Genomic DNA, 9,105 nt, shown 5'->3' on the forward strand with positions numbered 1-9,105 from the left:
TTTTCCACGTTTTAGTAAACCATTTAAAAGTTGTGAAATTCTTTAAAAATGATCTGTATATGAGTGAAACATTCTGTTTGTGTTTAAAGGAAAATTTTATACATATACTGACGACTAAAAATAATCAGAATGAGGCTGTAATAGGAACAAATATAAATATTTATTTAAGTAAAGCATATAATCATTATACAAATAAGTTTATTCATAAATAATTCTATTTATCTATATATTATCTGTAGTAATAACTTATGGGAATAGGGGGAGAGGGATATGAACAGAGGGATTGATTAAAAAGGGATAGATTAATAAGGGAAGAATGATCTTAAGGGTTAAGCCCTTCTTCAGGTCCTGGGGTTCACTGTACAATCCTGTAAAAAAGAGAAGAGATTTTTAAAATATTAAGTTCATCAAAAATAGAAATAAAATGAATTCATACTTACATGTGGAGTCTGAGCAATGTAGGAAAAAGAAGTGAGAGAAAAGAACATGAAATGAAGCAGAAGAAAAGATGAAGTGGGTAAGGGGAAAGACATTGCTCAGAGCTCCTCCAAAATGTCCATCATCAGCTGGACGTGCAGCTTGAGGAGTCGCTGAACTGTGGTGGCTAAGGCTGCTGGGTCACTGTAGAGCTCCAGAGGCTGAGTGAACAGTACTTCAGCAAGCTCTGTAAGGTAATCCTATTGACAAATTACACACACATCCAACACAGTGTCACTGAGTTTAAGATACAATCCTGAGAATTTGTGTATGGTGGCATCAGAAGATATTCAACACTTACAATAAGCACTGTGAAGTACAGCTCTGCTGCAGGCTCCCACACGTCCACGTCCCACATGCTGAAGAGCGCAAGCAGGCGCTCCAAGAATCCTCCCTTAAACTTTTGGAAAGAAAGACAAGCTTCATCAATGCCATGTCTTATCAGGTTCAAAAAATATGGAGAAAAGGAAAAGGAGATGAAATAGACCAAGTTCTGAAACTCAAACATTGCTTAGAAATCTCCTGATAAGACACTTACTGGCTGAGGTTTTGAGCCATTTATACAGTAGCTGAAGAAAATCAGCTCAAAAAAAACATCCAGGAAGTTGTAGTGGTGGTCCTGCACAGAGGAGAAAAGATACAGAAATAAATTAGCTTTACATATTGGAGTCCTGTTTTCTATATTAGCAACATCTGTTATCTTTAAACATCTGTCATTTCACACAGGCGTTTATTAGCTTACACAGGAGCTGAGCTCTGCTTTAATCGATTCCTGATTGGAAGGCGTCCTCAGGAATCGAATCAGGGCCTCGTAGGCCAATTGCACACCAACTACTTCCTGTTAAAGCAACAACAAAATCTCTGTAACTCACTTTGGCTATGGCTGAGAAACTGAAATTATTTCCATCCCATGGAAATGATAGTCTTTCATCATTCTGAAGTCACCTGGTTGTTAGCTGCTGCCAGTCGCATGACGATCTTTTTTCCCACCGTGAACAAGAAGTTCTGGTTCTGGATGCTGGCAAGCAGAGTCTGAAAATAAGACAGCACACAATATAAAAGTTAAAGCAGAGTGGACTTTACCTGCACAGTAACAGCAGCTGAATAAATGGTTTTACTCACAGCAAACGCCTCACGGAGAGCGGGCACCTTCAGGCCGATTTCAGTCACCCCTCTGTCTGAAAGATGGCAGCTAAGAAAGAAGAGATGTAAATGCTTAGTGTATGTTAAACATACAATACACTGTTACATCATTAAACAGTGAAGAGGATCGTACCAAATAAAGGGCACCTCCAACTCCTCTGGGTTAAGGCGCTCCTCACTCTCCTGCAAGCCAAATCATTAAATCATTAAAACTCACACAGTACATTTTACAGTATCTGAATCAGGGGAATAGCAGCATATGTAGATACACATCAGGTCTGAAAGTCTGAATTACCTCACAGTCGTTGTAATTATAATCCCAAGTGGAGGTGAACATCTGCCCATCTTCAGCCACATACAGCATAGTGCAGGTTACCGTTGTAATGGTTTGCTGTTGAATAAAAATAATATTGACACTGAAGACAAATAAAAGCACAAGAGACAAAATTCTAAAAGCTACTAACTACAAGATACACTTCATGACAGTGCAATAAATTTACCACAAAATAATGTGGCACGACGAATGATGTCTCCATTCGGTTACAGGAGATGAACTCTGTAACCCTCCCAGATTCAGACTTAAGAGAACAAATTAAAGTGAACACAATTAGTCACTGCAATTAACAAAAGTTTTGTGATGCCACAATGAATAATCCCTTACCTGTATGCCAGTGAAACAGTCCTCTATGGAGCTTTCATAAGGGAATCCCTGCAAATGACAAAAAGCTGAAACTCAAGATCTATTTCACAAACGTGAGTCTAATAATCATCACGGTCAATTCTCTTCCTCAGAGTAATTAAGTCTGTGATTACCATGTGATTCAAGCTGCTCGTCTTGGTGGTTTTAAACCAACAAAGACGGCTCTGTGGGCCCCTTATCATCCCCAGGTAGTATGTCCTGATTTCCACTGACTGGAAATAGAGAAACAAAACTAAACATTAGAACTTGTAAAGAAGGGTGTTTGTGTGTTTGTATCTCAGCTGCTGCACTGTAGAATACCTTAAACTGGGAGATGGAAGGGTCTGCAGAGAGGAACTGTATATTTCGGCAGGCGCCGATCAGCTCACCAGCATCGAGCGGCTGTGAAAAATAGAGCAGGAAGATCGTGAGTGCTTCTGATCACAGCAGTTTCATACTAATATTCTGTCACTTACAGTAAAAACAACCTTGTAAAATCCAGTGATCAGCTTTAGTAAATAAATGGAAGCTTTGGTTACCAGAAAAACAGGTGAAGGGTCTTGGTGTTCTTCGGTCAGCAGCAGCTGGATGTTCGGCTCAACAAACTTTAAACACACAAACACAATTAGTCACTGCAGTTAACAACATTTTGTGATGCCACAATGAATAATCCCTTACCTGAATGCCAGTGAAAATCTCCTCATCACTGGTATAATAAGGGAATCCCTGCAAATGACAATTAGATGAAACTCAAGATCTACAACCACATTTCACAAAAGTGCTCTTCTAAAAATCAGGTCAGGTCAAAAATGTCCATTCTCTTCATCAGAGTAATAAAGACTGTGATTACCTCGCGAGTCAAGCAGTGTGTCTCTGCGGTTTCAAACCAGCAGAGCCGACTCTCTGGACCCCTCATCATTCCAGTGATGTCTCTGCTAATGTCCACTGGCTAGAAATAGAGAAAGAAAACTGAACATTAGATCTTGTAAAGAAGGGTGTTTGTGTGTTTGTATCTCAGTTACAGCAGTGTAGAATACCTGGGAGAGGGAGGAGACTGCAGACACGCACTGGACATCACGGCAGGCACTGTCCGGCTCATCAGCATCGAACGGCTGTGAAAAGTAGAGCATGAAGATCATAAGTGCTTCTTATCATAGCAGATTTATACTAACATTCTTTACAGTAAAAACAACCCTGTAAAATCCACTGATTGGCTTTAGGAAATAAATGAAGGATTTTCTTACCAGAATGACAGCTGAAGGTTCGACGTGTGGTTCGGTGGGCAGCAGCTGCTGGATTGGCTCAATGACCTTAACACACACACACACACACACACACTTAGACAAAACTGGCCTGTATGTTTTAAATGAAGTTAAAATATTACTATTTAACTGACACATACCTGGAGGACAGAGGGAGGATCTACTGATTCCTCCAGCACATCCACAGGCTCTGCAATAGATTACTTTTCTGTGACTCAGAATTATGACTCTTCAATTACACAATATCAAACTTTCCTATTAATGCAGAAAACTTAATAAACCAGTGAGTTTGATAATTAGTTAACTTGTGAGGAAACAGAAAAATTGTAGCAGTCAGACTGTGTAAATTCACTGTACATGTGACCTGATTAAACTCTCTAAAACCTCCTGCCCCTGTCCACCACCCAAATCTATAAAAAATATTATTACTGTATAATTATTAAAACCTTTATACTCACTATGATATTGTGTAAATGAAATGATTAGTGAAGTTCTCTAGGTAGATAACATACACCGCTCAGCCATAACTTTATGACCACCTGCCGAAAATTTTGTTGGTCCCCCTCTTGCTGCCAAAACAGCCCTGACCTGTTGAGGCATGGACTCTACTAGATCCCTGAAGGTGTGCTGTGGTATCTGGCACCAAGATGTTAGCAGCAGATCCTTTAAGTCCTGTAAGTTGTGAGGTGAGGCCTCCATGGATCGGGTCTTGTTTGTCCAGCACATACCACAGATGCTGGATTGGACTGAGATCTGGGGAATTTGGAGACCAAGTCAACACCTCAAACTCATTGTTGTACTCATCAAACCATTCCTGATCCATTTTTGCTTTGTGGCATGGTGCATTATCCTGCTGAAAGAGGCCACAGCCATCAGGGAATATTGTTTCCATGAAAGGGTGTAGATGGCCTACAACAGTGCTTAGGTAGGTGGTACGTGTCAAAGTAACATCCACATGGATGGCAGGACACAAGGTTTCCCAGCAGAACATTGCCCAAAGCATGACACTGCCTCCGTCGGCTTGCCTTCTTCCCATAGTGCATCCTGGTGCCATGTGTTCCCCTGGTAAGTGATGAACATGGACCCGGCCATCCACGTGATGTAAAAGAAAACATGATTCATCAGACCAGGCCACCTTCTTCCATTGCTCCGTGGTCCAGTTCTGATGCTCACGTGCCCATTGTTCCCATTCTCTGTAAGAGAAATTGTAAAACAAATCCAACAATCCCTTTGCTCCATCTGCTGGAGAATCGATGAGATGACATTAAGAAATCTGGGGCAATTTTTCTAAACGTTTTCTGTTATCAAGTAAATCTTTTAGGACAGCACACTGGGACTCTCTCAAACACCCAGGACGTCCTTATCTCTTAATTACTATTCTGTGAGATAAAGTAACAAGTATTTACTATTCATTTTGTACTTGTCTCATAAACATTACACCATCACTCATCTGTAACAACAGTAGGTCATTTCATCTGTCAGTCTGTGACAGCAAAGAATTAGTGTCTGTAATGACCTTAGGAACTACACTGACCTAATAGTTCCTCATGGGCCATTGATTGCTGTTGTAGAAAGGACATTAATCAGTTACAGTTACGTTATTTACTGTTTAGTGTCACCCAAATGAGGATGGGTTCCCTTCTGAGCCTGGTTCCTCTCAAGGTTTCTTCCTTATTCCATCCCAGGGAGTTTCTCCTTGTCACCGTCGCCACATGCTTGCTCATTAGGGATAAAATACGGATAAAATAGTTTAATAATTAAATTGATTAATTTATTCTTATTTCTAGTTATTTAGTTATTTTTCATTTTGATTTTTCCCCTCCCCTTTCTCTGTTTTTCTTTTCTCAAGCTGCTTTGAGACAATGTTCATTGTAAAAGGCGTTATAGAAAATAAATTGAATTGAATTGAATTACTGACAGGAACTATATGAATAGTGAAGTGACTAATTAATGTAGAGATATGAGATTTAAACACTCCTTTTTCCTACTTAGATAAATTTTCAGATATAAACTGACTTATGGTATTGTTTATGGTATTATTTGTTGTTCATCAGTGAGTTCATTTCTAATTAATCGAAGCCACATTTAAATGATATTATTTATATCATCATCAATAAATAAGGCTATGTCAGAGTGTGCACAGAGAAGTACGTGCAGGTAGTATTCACAGCATATAAAGTGACAGGTGTAATTATAATTGTGCTAAAAATGTCTGCATTATGTACAATGTATGTAAAACAGTGACAGATAATATACAGTGAATATACAGATAGTATATAGTATGTATAAATATAGTATATATAAAAGTATATAAATAGATAGAAAGATAGATAAAAAAACTAGGTGTAATCTATGAAATGGACAATATGTACATTAATTATATTATACAGTGAGAAAATATTATATTATAACAGAATGTACAACAGAATGTATAACAGTGAAAAATATTATATTAACAGAATGTACAGGATGGAGCAGAACTGTAAAGTGGTAAGTGTAGTAAGACATGAGTGTCCTAGTGGTGTAGTGTAGAGTTCAGTAGATTTATGGTTGAAGGAAAAAACTGGCCCTAAACCTGCTGGTTCTGGTACAGATGGACCTGTATCTTCTCCTGGATGGAAGGAGGTTGAACAGTTTGTGACTCGGGTTTGTCTTTGATTATTTTGTGTGCTCTGCTCAGACATCTACTGTGGTGAAGAGACTCAATGACAGGTAGTTGGGGGTGCTGATGATGCGTTGGGCAGTTTTCACCACCCTTTGCAGTGATTTCCTTTCACACACTGTGATGGAGCTCGTCAAGATGCTGTCAATGATGCAGCGGTAAAAACTGGTCAGGATCTTGGGGGATAAGTGAACTTTCTTCAGCCTCCTTAGAAAGTTGTGCCTTCCGAATCAGAGTTGAGGTGTTTAGCTGCCAGGACAGATCCTCAGACATGTGGACACCCAGGAACTTAAAGCTGGAGACACGCTCTACTTCAGACCTGTTGATGTAAATAGGGGAGTGTCTGCTGCTGTTAGATTTCTGGAAGTCCACGATGAGCTCTTTGGTCTTTGTGGCGTTGAGGGTGAGGTTGTTCATGGAACACCATGCTGACAGTCTTTGGATCTCCTCCCTGTAGGCCGATTCATCGTTGTTGCTGATTTGGCCAACAACTGTGGTATCATCTGCATATTTGATGAAGATGCTGGAGTTATGTTGCGGAACACAGTCATGGGTAAACAGGGAGTAGAGCAGTGGGCTCAGCACACAGCCTTGTGGGACACCGGTGTTCAGGATGAGGGTTGAGGATAAGTGATTACCCAGCCTTACAGACTGAGGTCGATTTGTTAAAAAGTCCATAATCCAGCTGCATAAGGATGTGCAGATACCCAGGTCACTGAGCTTAGTGATCAGTTTACTAGGGACAACTGTATTAAAAGCAGAGCTGAAGTCAATGAACAACATCCGAGTGTATGTATTGTTATTGTCCAGGTGGGAGAGAGCAAGATGAAGAGCAGTGGAAATGGCATCCTTTGTTGACCTATTTGATTCAACTCCCATTTTATCATCCAGGCCACCTTTGCTGCTGCCATCACCACCCTATTCATGTAATCTACCAGACTGCTAATCTTTTAGGCTAACCCTATTAATTGATGTAACAGGTAGACTACTAGACCAATTATAAATGAATAAATAGGCCTAAATGAACCCTCAAAAATGCACTAGGAATACACCATCTATACTACCACACCACAGACAAATATAAAATTGACTTACACTTTTACACAGATACACATTCAAATGTTGAAATATATATATTTTATGTATTTCCAATGATCAAGTACAGTATATCAAAAGTATCAGAAACACAAACTGAACAAAAGCTACGACAGTGTAAATAACAATGTTCACTCAATGGCATATGAACAGACCTGTAAGAGTAAACAGTAAGTAATTAGCACTAGTAAATAAATCAACGTCCTTGGACTGACCATGGCAAAATAATCAAATGGATTATCAAGGCACTCACTCTCTTTCATCTTTCCCTGAATCTCTCTCTCTCTCTCTCTCTCTCTCTCTCTCTCTCTCTTTCTCTCTCTCTCTCTCTCTCTCTCTCTTTCTCTCTCTCTCTCTCTCTCTCTCTCTCTTTCTCTCTCTCTCTCTCTTTCTCTCTCTCTCTCTTTCTCTCTCTCTCTCACATCTAGTTGCTCTGCAATATGAAATAAACACATTCTATACTTATATTAATTGTATATTACAGTCATACTACTGAAGATCTCATAAATCATAAAAGCACATATTGTTCTGAGTATAGCCTGCATGTTTAGTTTTGCTTAGCATAAATAAAAAAAAGAAGAAGAAATTTCTGGTCAAATTTGGCACTAGAAAATACTCCCCAAATAATCCCCATCTCTAAAACAGTGTCATTTTCTAAGATGTTGCAACATTCTCTTTTAAAACTTCTATCGGTTTATATATTTTAGCCATGCTGTAGATGTGCGTGTGCAGGTAATTCATATTTATTTATTTTTAAAGTATCTTGACCCTCTAACACTTACACTCTCTATTCTACCTCTATGATTTCATTTATTTGTTATATAAAAATCTTGACCCACAAACACTAGCACTCTCTATTCTATCTCATTTTTATTCTTTTTATTTATTATTTAAAAAACCATGCTACATGCACTGTGTTAGACTAAACGAGACTTGTCACAGCACAGCACTCACATGCTGTTTGTTGGTTTGATTTTATTTATTGTAAGTTACTTTGCATGAAAGCATCCGTCTGCCAAATGAAGACACCAAAGTATCGCGAGAGTGATTCTCGAGCATATTCGAGCGCACACTCTTAAGTCACTCTCGCGGTACTTTGACCTCGTGTACCAATCGGTCTGCGCAGAGTTGCTTCAAGTCAGACACACCTATTACCTGCCTCTGGAAATAGCCATTTAGGCAGTGCGTCACTGTGGGTCATGTGATGATGTCATTTTCATTACCAGTTACAAAGATTGAGAAAAAAGGAATCTTAACAATAAACATGCAGCTTTACAACATACTCCAAATTCTGACCAAGCTGGGAAATGTGAAGAAAAATAATATTACAATTATCCTGTTCATTAATTAGAGACAATAAAGGCCTTTTTTCTTCTTTCTGCAGAAATCTGGATATAGCTTTATATCGGTGATGAGTAATTATCTGTAGACCAGCTGTAGTAGCAGCGTTATGACACAAGATGTCGCCACTTAGTCTCTAAACCATAGCTCTGTAATCTAATAATAAATAAATAAATATAATCTTTTTATACTATAGTTTATACTATATTAACTTATGTTATTAATTAAAATTGTGTGTGTGTGTGAGAGAGTGTGTACATATACGAATGTTTATAATGATGGAATTAGTGATGAAATACGTTTTCAATAATGAGAAATGACGTAGTGTTCGTTGTGGTTTCCTGAAAACCAGAGTATATAAAGAGAGACACTCAGGCAGTGTGTCAGAGTGTGTGTGTGTTTCACGCTGAGGGACTGGTGTGTGTGTGTGTACAGAAGAATCAGTA

The 9,105-nt window shown here is 38.9% G+C and overlaps 1 long non-coding RNA gene across 1 annotated transcript; it reads right to left on the reverse strand.

Annotated features, from left to right (window-relative positions):
• Positions 1-2,977: 2,977 nt before the first annotated feature.
• Positions 2,978-3,869, reverse strand: LOC131354071 (uncharacterized). The gene is made up of 5 exons (XR_009204691.1): positions 3,702-3,869; positions 3,544-3,609; positions 3,337-3,411; positions 3,150-3,248; positions 2,978-3,025 (listed from the first exon to the last, which is right to left on the reverse strand). It is a non-coding gene; the product is annotated as an uncharacterized LOC131354071 (long non-coding RNA).
• Between the last annotated feature and the right edge of the window lie 5,236 nt (positions 3,870-9,105).

Source organism: Hemibagrus wyckioides, linkage group LG06 (assembly GCF_019097595.1).
Source record: "Hemibagrus wyckioides isolate EC202008001 linkage group LG06, SWU_Hwy_1.0, whole genome shotgun sequence".
NCBI classification, from domain to species: Eukaryota; Metazoa; Chordata; class Actinopteri; order Siluriformes; family Bagridae; genus Hemibagrus; species Hemibagrus wyckioides.